The sequence below is a fragment of the Mauremys mutica genome, chromosome 12, assembly GCF_020497125.1.
Source record: "Mauremys mutica isolate MM-2020 ecotype Southern chromosome 12, ASM2049712v1, whole genome shotgun sequence".
NCBI classification, from domain to species: domain Eukaryota; kingdom Metazoa; phylum Chordata; order Testudines; family Geoemydidae; genus Mauremys; species Mauremys mutica.
This window is the reverse complement of record NC_059083.1, coordinates 46,383,971-46,393,789: the sequence shown is the minus strand read 5'-3', so window position 1 is coordinate 46,393,789 and position 9,819 is coordinate 46,383,971. Positions and strand designations below refer to the sequence as shown.

Below are 9,819 nucleotides of genomic sequence, written 5' to 3'. Positions count from 1 at the left end.
CCAGACATGCCTGGACTTGTGTTCCCAGCACATGGGACTGAGGGTATAAAACGGGTCGGCAACCTTTCAGAAGTGCTGTGCCGAGTCTTCATTTATTCACTTTCATTTAAAGTTTTGTGTGCCGGTAATATATTTTAACGTTTTTAGAAGGTTTCTATAAGTCTATATATTATATAAACTAAACTATTGTAGTATGTAAAGTAAACAAGGTTTTCAAAATGTTTAAGAAGCTTCATTTAAAATTAAATTAAATTAAATTGCTGATCTTACGTTGCGGGTGGCCCTCCCCGTGCTCCCCTGGGGTTCCATTCACCTAGGCCAGCAGCGGGCTGAGTGGGGCCTGCAGCCCGGACCCCAGGTGGCAAGGGGCTGGCAGGTGAGGATGGGACATAGGACATGTAAACCCCCCATCTCAAACGCCAGGCACGTATTTATTCTCTCCCCTGCGCGTAACTGAGCGCCACCCCTGGGCATCGCGTGTTATTCCCTGCACAGAGAGTAACGCGCGCACTTTTCTGCCCAGCCCCCTGGACGGGGGAAGGGCTCTGTTCAACCAGGGCTCATGTTGCAGCCCAGCCAGGCATGGAAACGCCCCTTTCCTGTAACAGACACTGAACACGTGAAAATTTCAAATCGCTGCTGCTGCATTTGCAAGGTGCTGGCTGGCTGCACGGAGCCCTGGCCATGGCCACAGAGAGGTCTGGGGTGGAGACCCTTCAAAGGGAGCTGGCTTGCTCCATCTGTCTGGAGTACTTTCAGGACCCGGTGTCGATACAATGCGGACACAATTTCTGCCGAGCCTGCATTACTAAGTGCTGGGAGGGATCGGTTAGAAACTTCTGCTGCCCCCAGTGCAGAAAAACTGCCCGGAAAAGAAACTTCAGGCCCAACAGGGAGCTGGCGAGTGTTATTGAAATAGCCAAAGGGCTGAGTCTCCAGGCAGCCAAAGGCTTAGGAAGGTGTGAGAAACACCAGGAAGCTCTGAAACTGTTCTGTGAAGAGGATCAAACCCCCATCTGCGTGGTTTGCAGAGAGTCCCAGGCTCACAGAGCTCACACGGTGGTTCCCATAGAGGAGGCTGGCTTGGATTACAAGGTAAGGAAGCTTTGGGCTGGAGAGTTCGTGCCTCTTTTTATTTGTTTTAATAGCACTGTTATTTCAGGGGACAAAGAGTAAGAGTCACATAGTCCTTCAGACACAGGACTTTGTGTAGACTAAACCCCCCAAAGCAAAGAAAAACTCACACACCAAAAAACTTCAACCCACTCAAAGCCTTTTTCTTGGCTCAGGAACAAATCCAGACCCGCCTGCAGACCCTGAAGGAAGAGAGAGAAAAGCTGCTGGGATTTAAAAAATCTGAAGAGGGGAGATGCCAGCAGCATCTGGTAGGTGCCTGTTATGCAAGCAGGGAGATGGATTTGGGGGGCTCTGTGTCTGGGGGAGGTAATTGTTGGTGGAGCTTGGCTGCCTGTGTGTAAGGTGGTAACTTCTGAACACTGCATCTGATCCAGGCCAACATTTCAGGGGATGCTCTAGGCCTCAACAGCCAGAGCCCTATAGATTTGGGCGACAACTGGGACATTCAAAGAGGGGGCAAAATGGAAGCCACCCTCATCTGTGGATGGCCCCTGTTAACACGTTGCAGTATAACAATAGCCACACTCATCTTCCCAATAGCTGGTAATGTGTTCGCACCCTGAATTACAAAAGGAATAATTGGCAAAGAGTTCTGTGGCACCTTATAGTCTATAAGGTGCCACAGAACTCTGTCCCTTTTACAGATCCAGACTAACACGGCTGCCCCTCTGATAAAAGGAATAATTGCAGTCCCTGGTGGGGGGAGACATGGGGCGGGTACTTAGCCTGCAGGGGAAGCCAGAGGGAGGAGAGAGACATAGACATCACCACCACCCCACATGGTGGGGGGGGGGGGGGGGAAGAATCCCTGGGATGACGGGGTGAATTGGGGACCCTGCTGGGTGGGGAAATGGCCCCTGGTATGGTGGGATGAATTGGGGACTCTGCTGGGCGGGGAAAGGGGGCCTGGCATGGTGGGGTGAATTGAGGACCCTGCTCTGTGAGGGGGGTGGAAGGCCCCTGGCACGGTGGCCAGAATGGGGGACCCTGCCGTCTGTGTGTGGGGGGGAAATAGGGCCTCTGGCCTGGTGAGAATGTGGACCCTGCTATGGGAGGAGGAGGAGAAAAGGGGGGTCTTTGTATCTATGTCTTTGTATGTCCCTTTCCAAGGGCTGGATTGTGGCAGTAACTCCCTGCCCTGCATTGAGGCTGGGGCAGACCCAGGAGAGGGGCCGTGGGCACTGGACAGTGCAGGTGTAGGGCCCTGGTCCTGCTTCCTTCTTCCCTTGTCACTAGGACCACCAGCCTGGAGCTGTCCTGGCAGGTCAGCAAGTGCAGCCAGTCCCACACATAAGAGAGAGGCCCATTTTTCTCCTCCATCACATGCCCCTTATGCACCCTGCTGGGACCTGTCTCAGTCAGGGTCCCAGGGTCCCCATTTGCACATGGCTGGCTCTGTGTTTGGGTGTCGGAAGATCAGAGTTTTCCTCAGAACTTCTGAATTCTTTTCTCCCCTTCTCCTGCCCGCTCTCACCAAGCCTCTGCCAAGGTCATTGTGAGTCCTGCCCTTCCTGCTACTGGAAAGGACTCAGACGTGAAGACCCCCTTTTATCCAGGGCCAGACGGATCAGGTCAGATATGAGGCTGCACCAGTCAGAGCCACCAGGGCCAAGTGTGAGGTTCTAGGAACCCTGTGGAGAGTATTGGGCAGAGCATTTTTATTTCTCAGTATCTCAACTGCTGCATTTTTAGATGTATTGATGTCTAAAGTCTCCCCTCTGCTCCCACACAGCTTTATCAAATGTCACTTGACTGTCCTCATGTCCCCGCTAATAAGACCCTGAACTTGCCTTTTTGAGCCCAGACGAACATTTTCCTTATAAAACCTCTTCCAAGAAAACATCTCTAAAATCTGAAATTCACTCAACAACTAGGAAACTGAACAAACCTCTGCTTGAGCAATTTCACTGGACAAAATGGGAAGAAAGATCTAGCAGCACCAAATTAAAAAACAAATAGATTAAATAAAATCTGGGTTTGTTTTGTTTTTTTAATTATTACTCTTATCCACTCTGGGTCCCTGAACTTCCCTTTTCCCTGTCTGTTACAGAAACAGACACAAGCCGAGAGGCAGAAGATTGTGTCTCTATTTCAACAACTGCACCAGATGCTGGAGGAAAAAGAGCGACTCCTGCTGGTCCGGCTAAAAGAGTTGGACAAGACGATTGTGAGGATACAGAATGAAACTGTCACCAAACTCTCCGAGGAGATTTCCCATCTCAGTGAGCAGATCAGTGAGATGGAACGGAAGTGCCAGCAGGCAGCGAATGAATTCCCGCAGGTGAGAACTCCAGTCTCTGCAACGAAATGGAGATGGGGTTTTCTATTGCTTTGTATCGATCTTGATTGTAGTTTGTTTTCGTGCTGTGATTTGTCAGGGTGGCAGGAGAGGCATTGAATCTTTCAAATTGAAATAGATAAACTCTATGAAGTTGGTGATCAGACCTCTTTTGGTCCAATGTCTGGGCACCTCACAAATATTAATGAAGATCTACTCACCAGTGTCTATAGTAGGTACGTTCTATCATCTCCATTTTATGGATGAGGAACTGAGGCCAGAGAGACTATGTGATTTCCCTAAAGACACAGTACCAGAGTCTCTGACGATGTCAAGAACAGACTCTGGGTCTCTTGAACCTCATTCCTGTGCCTTCATCACAAGGCCATCCTCTTTCTCCAGCTCTGTGTGGGCCAAGAAAGGGTCTTGGGTCAGTGCTTCAAGGCAGTTGTGCTAACCCAATGTTTCTCAAATGGGGGTCCACAAACCCCCAGTCCGCCGGCCCCACTGATCAACTCCTCCTGCTCCTTCCCTCAGCTCCTCCCCTCCCTCCCAGCGCTTCCTGCTGGGAGGGAGGGCGAGGAGTGGGGACATGGAGTGCTCGGGAGAGGGGGCGGGAAGAGGAGGGGTGGGGTGGGGACTTGGGGGAAGGGATGGAGTAGGGCAGGGCCTGGGACTGAGCAGGGGTGGGGAGGCTTGGGGGTCCACAAAAATTTTTTAATCAAAATGGGGGTCCTCGGGTTTGAGAACCGCTGTGCTAACCCGTCAAGAGGTCTGCACTGGGATTGCAGTGTGGCTAAAGGCCTACCCCTTTAATCATGGTCCAGAGCACATTTATTCATTATTAGTTTACATTCACTGCTTTGTGCTTCAAAGGGACAGTGACAATGAGGGGCAGAATTAATGAAGGTGCAGTAAATACACCTGAGGTTACACTGTTAATTTTCACTTTTTGATTAAAAAAACTAGAGCGACATAAAATTAACCTGGCACACATGACACGGACTTAAATCTGGCTAACTGACAGGTCTCAGTGTAGTTGTAGACAGGGAATCATCACTGAACATGTGTGTTTCTAGTGGGGACCCTCGAGGATTGGTTCTGGCCGTATGCTATTTAACATAGGCTGGTGATGGGACAGAAGATGGGGAGGGCTCTGAGCTGCCACAGCGAATTCTTTCCCAGGTGTCTGGCTGGTGGGTCTCGCCCACATGCTCAGGGTCTAACTGATCATCAGATTTGGGGTCGGGAAGGAATTTTTCCCTGGGTCAGATTGGCAGAGACTCTGGGGGGGTTTCGCCTTCCTCTGCAGCATGGGGCACGGGTCACTCGCAGGTTTAAACTAGTGTCAATGGTGGATTCTCTGTAACTTGGAGTCTTTAAACCATGATTTGAGGACGTCAGTACCTCAGCCAGAGGTTAGGGGTCTATTACAGGAGTGGGTGGGCGAGGGTCTGTGGCCTGCAACATGCAGGAGGTCAGACAAGAAGATCATGATGGTCCCTTCAGACCTAGGAATCTATGAAAAAGTGTAACCAGGTACAGAGGTTTATGTAGTGTCAGTTCTCATTATTAGCACTGTAGGACTGAACTTCTCTCTCTTTCTATTTCTCCCTCTCTCTTCCCCCGTCCCATCCAGGGTGTCAGAAGCACCTTGAGCAGGTATGTGCTGCCTTCTCACTCCTCCCTCGGGCTTCACCGTGCTGGGAAGGGTTCCAGCCAAATGCATGGGGGAGGATTAAAATTCAGAGCCCAGCCTTCCTCGGCTGAACAAAATCCTGGGCTTGGTGCCCGTTATTTAAGGCCCTGTGATTAATCATCCTAAAGGCTGGATTATTCACCCAAAAATAACTCCTTTCCACTCCCTGGAGCTGGTCTTTCTTCACGTCGCAACTGAAGCATGTTAACTGGACCTGTAGGGGAAATTGGTGCCTTGACTGACAGTGTTCTGAGGCTGGGAGCCACAGAGCAATTCAGTCACCTGGCCCCTCAATCCAGCAGTCTTCACTATCCGAAATTCGTACTGACAGGTGATGTGATACATTATATGTTATAAAACAATGAATTAGAACATAAGAACGGCCAGATTGGGTCAGACCAAAGGTTCATCTAACCCAGTATCCTGTCTTCCGACAGTGGCCAATGCCAGGTGTTTCAGAGGGAATGAACAGAACAGGTGATCATCAAGTGATCCATTCCCAGCTTCTGGCAAACAGAGGCTAGGGACACCGTCCCTGGCTACTAGCCATTGATGGACCTATCCTCCATGACAGGTTTCAGAGAAGCAGTGAATTTATCTAGTTCTTTTTTGAACCCTGTTATAGTCTTGGCCTTCACAACATCCTTTGGCAAAGAGTTCCACAGGTTGACTGCAGTCTGTCTCTCTAGGTGCAAGAAGGGGAAGTCCCAGCAGCAGGTGGAGATTCCTCTTGAGCTGGAGTTGTTCCTCAGAGAATTCTCTCAGGGGAACAGTGTCAGGAAGACGCTGAAGGAATCCAAAGGTACTGAGGCAGGAAATGGAGCAGTAACTCTGAATGTGAGAGGGGGCGGGCTCTGCCTGATCAGCTGATAAGGTAAAACCAAACACCCAAAGAGGACAGGCAGCTGGTACAATATCTGAATCAAGTGAAGATTCTGGGGAATTATCCTTATAACTTAGCAGGAATGACATGAATGTGATTCCTTGGTCAAGAACCTGCTTATGCTAATTATTGAGGGATGTAAAGGCTTTTGGAGGACTTAAACTCTATTGTTGACGCCGAGGGCCCATGTTGTGTTCTGGATTCTGTTTAATTTCAGTCTGGCTTTCGTAGAAGTTTTCTCTAGATGCAATTCACCCCAAACAGAGTGACCAACCCAAGGGCTTTTCCTCTCTCTCTGGGTACCTCTGCATCTTTCCCATAATTAAACCACAGTTCTCCCCCTCTCTCTTTTCCCCGGACTCGGAGGCCTCTGTGCCCTGTTCTTAGGGGTGAGGAGGGAATCTCCCCAGGCATAGGTGCCGACTCCATGGGTGCTCCAGGGCTGTGCAGCACCCACCAGCAGCCCCCCGCCCCGATCAGTTCCACCCCCTCCCCGCCAGTGCCTCCCACCTACAGGTGGGCCCTGCCAATCAGCTCCTCCCTCTTCCCCCAGTGCCTCCCACCCACCGCGATCAGCTGTTCAGCAGTGTGCAGGAGGCGCTGGGGGCAGGGAGGAGCGGGGGTAGGGGCACTTGCAGGAGTGGGTGGGGCCTTGGAGGAAGGAGTGGAGTGGGGGCAGGGCCTGGGGTGGAGCAGGGGTCGAGCACTCCTTGGGAAATGATAAAGTTGGTGCCTGTGTCCCCAGGTGCTGCCTCTCTAAGGCCACGGGACTAGATTGCTCTAGGAACAGGTTCATATTGTCCATATTGCGGAATATGTGTATGTGGTGGCAGAAGATCTGTTTGCATTGTCTGTGGGGGGGGCGGGTTGGGGGAAGGAGGGGAGGGAGGGAGGGTTTAAGAAATAGTTATGAATGAAGAGAAATAGCAGCTCCCCTGTTAAAAATAAGGCAGAGGCGGTTGGAGTGACTCTTGCAGAGCCCTGTAAGCAGAAGGCACTGCTGTGTCGGGAGCCGGGCATGTCACCGGGATCGTCCAGATGTGGTGGGGGTTGTCCCCTCTCCCCATGGCTGGGTGGGGAGGGGTCTCTCCAGCTGGTGCCTCTGACTCCTCCCACTGCCAGATTTCTTGTCCGTGTGCTGCCCCCTTCTCTTTCCTTGCATGGGGGGGTGAAGTGGGTTCCCAAACTGCAACTAAAGCTGATGCCTACATCCGGGCATCCTCCCCTGCTCCGTCCCTGATGATGGGAGTGGGGGAGAAGGCAGAGGGGCAGCCATAACATCACCCTTCTAGATTCTGGCAGGAGGGGGCTGCAGTGAAATCCCGGCTCAACACCAGCACGGAGGCAGCTGCCTGGGACCCAGAACAGCGAGGCAGGAAATCAGGGAGCATCCCAGCGAGGATGGGGCTGCTGGGGCGTGTGAGAAATGGTCCCAGCATCCCCCAAAACTGAGCTCTGCTTCCAACCCTCTGATTCTCTCTCCCCCCAGTGAATGTGACTCTGGATCCAGACACGGCTCACCCCGAACTCACGGTGTCTGAGGATCGGAAAAGCGTGAGATGGGGAGACACGCAGCGGAAAGTGCCTGACAATCCCAAGAGATTTGACACTCAGCCCTGTGTGCTGGGCTGTGAGGGATTCACCTCGGGGAGACACTACTGGGAGGTGGAGGTGGGGGATGGGGGATGCTGGGCCTTGGGGGTGGCCAGAGAGTCTGTGAGGTGGAAGGAAGAGATCAGCCATAACCCTGAGGAGGGATCTGGATTTTGTCCAGAGCGTGGGTGAATACTGGGCTCATACCTCCCCTCTGACCACCCTCTATCTGAGCTGGGACCCCAGGAGGATCGGGCTTTTGCTGGACAATACGAAGTGGGGCGGGTGTCTTTTTTCGACGCGGACAACGAGAAACCCATCTTCACTTTCCCGCCGGCCTCCTTCGGCGGGGAGAGAGTCCGCCCTTGGTTCCGTCTCTGTGGGGAGGACATGCTGCTCCAGCTGTGTCCCTGAGGCGCAGGGCGGGACAGCTGTCCTGCTCTGCCAGCCCCCCTCTGAAGTGCATTTCTGGCCTGCCAAAGCAACCTCGAGACTGGAGCGATCCGTCTAGATGCGAGAATGACTTTGACTGGCCTATTGGTCCCTGTTCTCTATGATCCCAGAGGGCTGTACGTTTCTGCAAAGAATGAGACGGGGGCAGGGGTTGAAGTACGATTTAGTGTATCGCAAAAGGAGCTCTTGTCTGTTGCGCTGGGTAAAAACGACAGAAATAAACACTCTTTTATAAACTGGGGTGGTGCTTTCTTTTCCCTGCCATGTCTACTGGGTTCAAGGCAGGATACGTGAGAAAGATTATTCATATTATTAATGTTAATAGTACAGTAAAAGCTGTATTATCTGGCACTTTATGAACCGGAAAGCTCTATTAACCAGCATTTCTGGTATCTCCCAATACAAATCTTCAATCTAGTAAGCGGGACTAGTATACTGCCCAGGAGGTCATGAAATTGCACATTCTGCACTCTGCGTTTATGCAAAAGAGGCAGAAGACAAGTAAGCAAGGTGATATCAGGGATTTATTCAGAAAAGCAGCTGACAGGGTGTGTTATAGGTTCAGTATAGATTCAGCCCAATCTTACACCTTCTACATCTACTGTACAATAATTGGTATTGATAATGCTGACCCAGAGGCACTGCAAGATCCTGAAGTGCCTTCTGAATCATGAAAGAAAGACTAAATTATGTTCAGTGTAGCTTTAGTGTATTTTTAGTGATCTGGGTGTACACCATGCGTTGCCCATAGTGACATGCAGTGTCATAAGATAACCTACTGTATAGAAAACTCTCTGTATACACCTAAGTGCTTCAAGAAACCAACCACTCTGCCGTGCAATACTACGACTGGATTGGTGAGTACCTGTCTACTATTTTATACTGTATTCATTTTATTGTATTATTTGAAAATTGGTATTCCATTGGTAAGTATAACACTTAGTTAATTGGAATTTTTGACTAACTAGCACCTCCATTCCCCCAACATGCCAGATAACAAAGCTTTTACTGTATAAATCTTTATTTATTCATATTATCATAGCAGCTAGGGACTTCAGTCACAGCTCGTGCTAGACAGTGTGCAGAAAACAGAACACAAAGACAGTGCCCTGCCCTCAATTCCCCTGTGTTCGCATAGTGTTCAAGACTCCTATTCGGTGCGGTGCCTCCTGCTGGTCGTTGCTGGGAATTCTCCTTTTCCAGCAATATTGAGTGCCCTCATGCAGACCATGTCTTGCCTGCTGCTGGCCCAGAGTCCCCTCTTGGACCCCAGTGCCTCCTTACCCTTGGGTTTCTGCCCCCCAGCATACCCACACAATCTGGCTCGTTCTCACTCCCCCTCCCAGGGAAACCCCTCAACCACTAAACCCACCCTTGCCTCAGTGGCTACTGCCAGTGCATCATCTAGCCCCGCGCGTCACTGGGGCAGACTGGGCAAGGTCCTGTAAAGTCCGCTCAGTCACTTTGAGGCAAGAGGTGAGTAGGATCAGCTGCCTCTGCCTATCCCTTAAAGAGGCTGCCTCTCTGCAGCCGCACCAGTAACCTTTTGTAGGGCCTTCACCCAGGCTGGAGTTCCCACAGCTCCCTTTGTCCTATACCCCAGCACTGTTCCACTTCAGGTACTCACGCCCTTAGACAGCTTACCGCCTTATCCCCAGCTCCCCAGGCTAGAGTGAGACTCCTTCAGCTTCTGGGCCCACCAGGCCCTACTTATCGGCCAGCTGGGCCCCAATTAAGCTGGCCGACAGCTGTGGCTGCTTCCCCAATCAGCCTAGC

At 51.2% G+C, this 9,819-nt stretch overlaps 1 pseudogene; it reads left to right on the top strand.

Moving 5' to 3' along the window:
* The first annotated feature begins 293 nt into the window (after positions 1 to 293).
* Positions 294 to 8,264, top strand: LOC123345898 (annotated as a pseudogene).
* Positions 8,265 to 9,819: the final 1,555 nt, after the last annotated feature.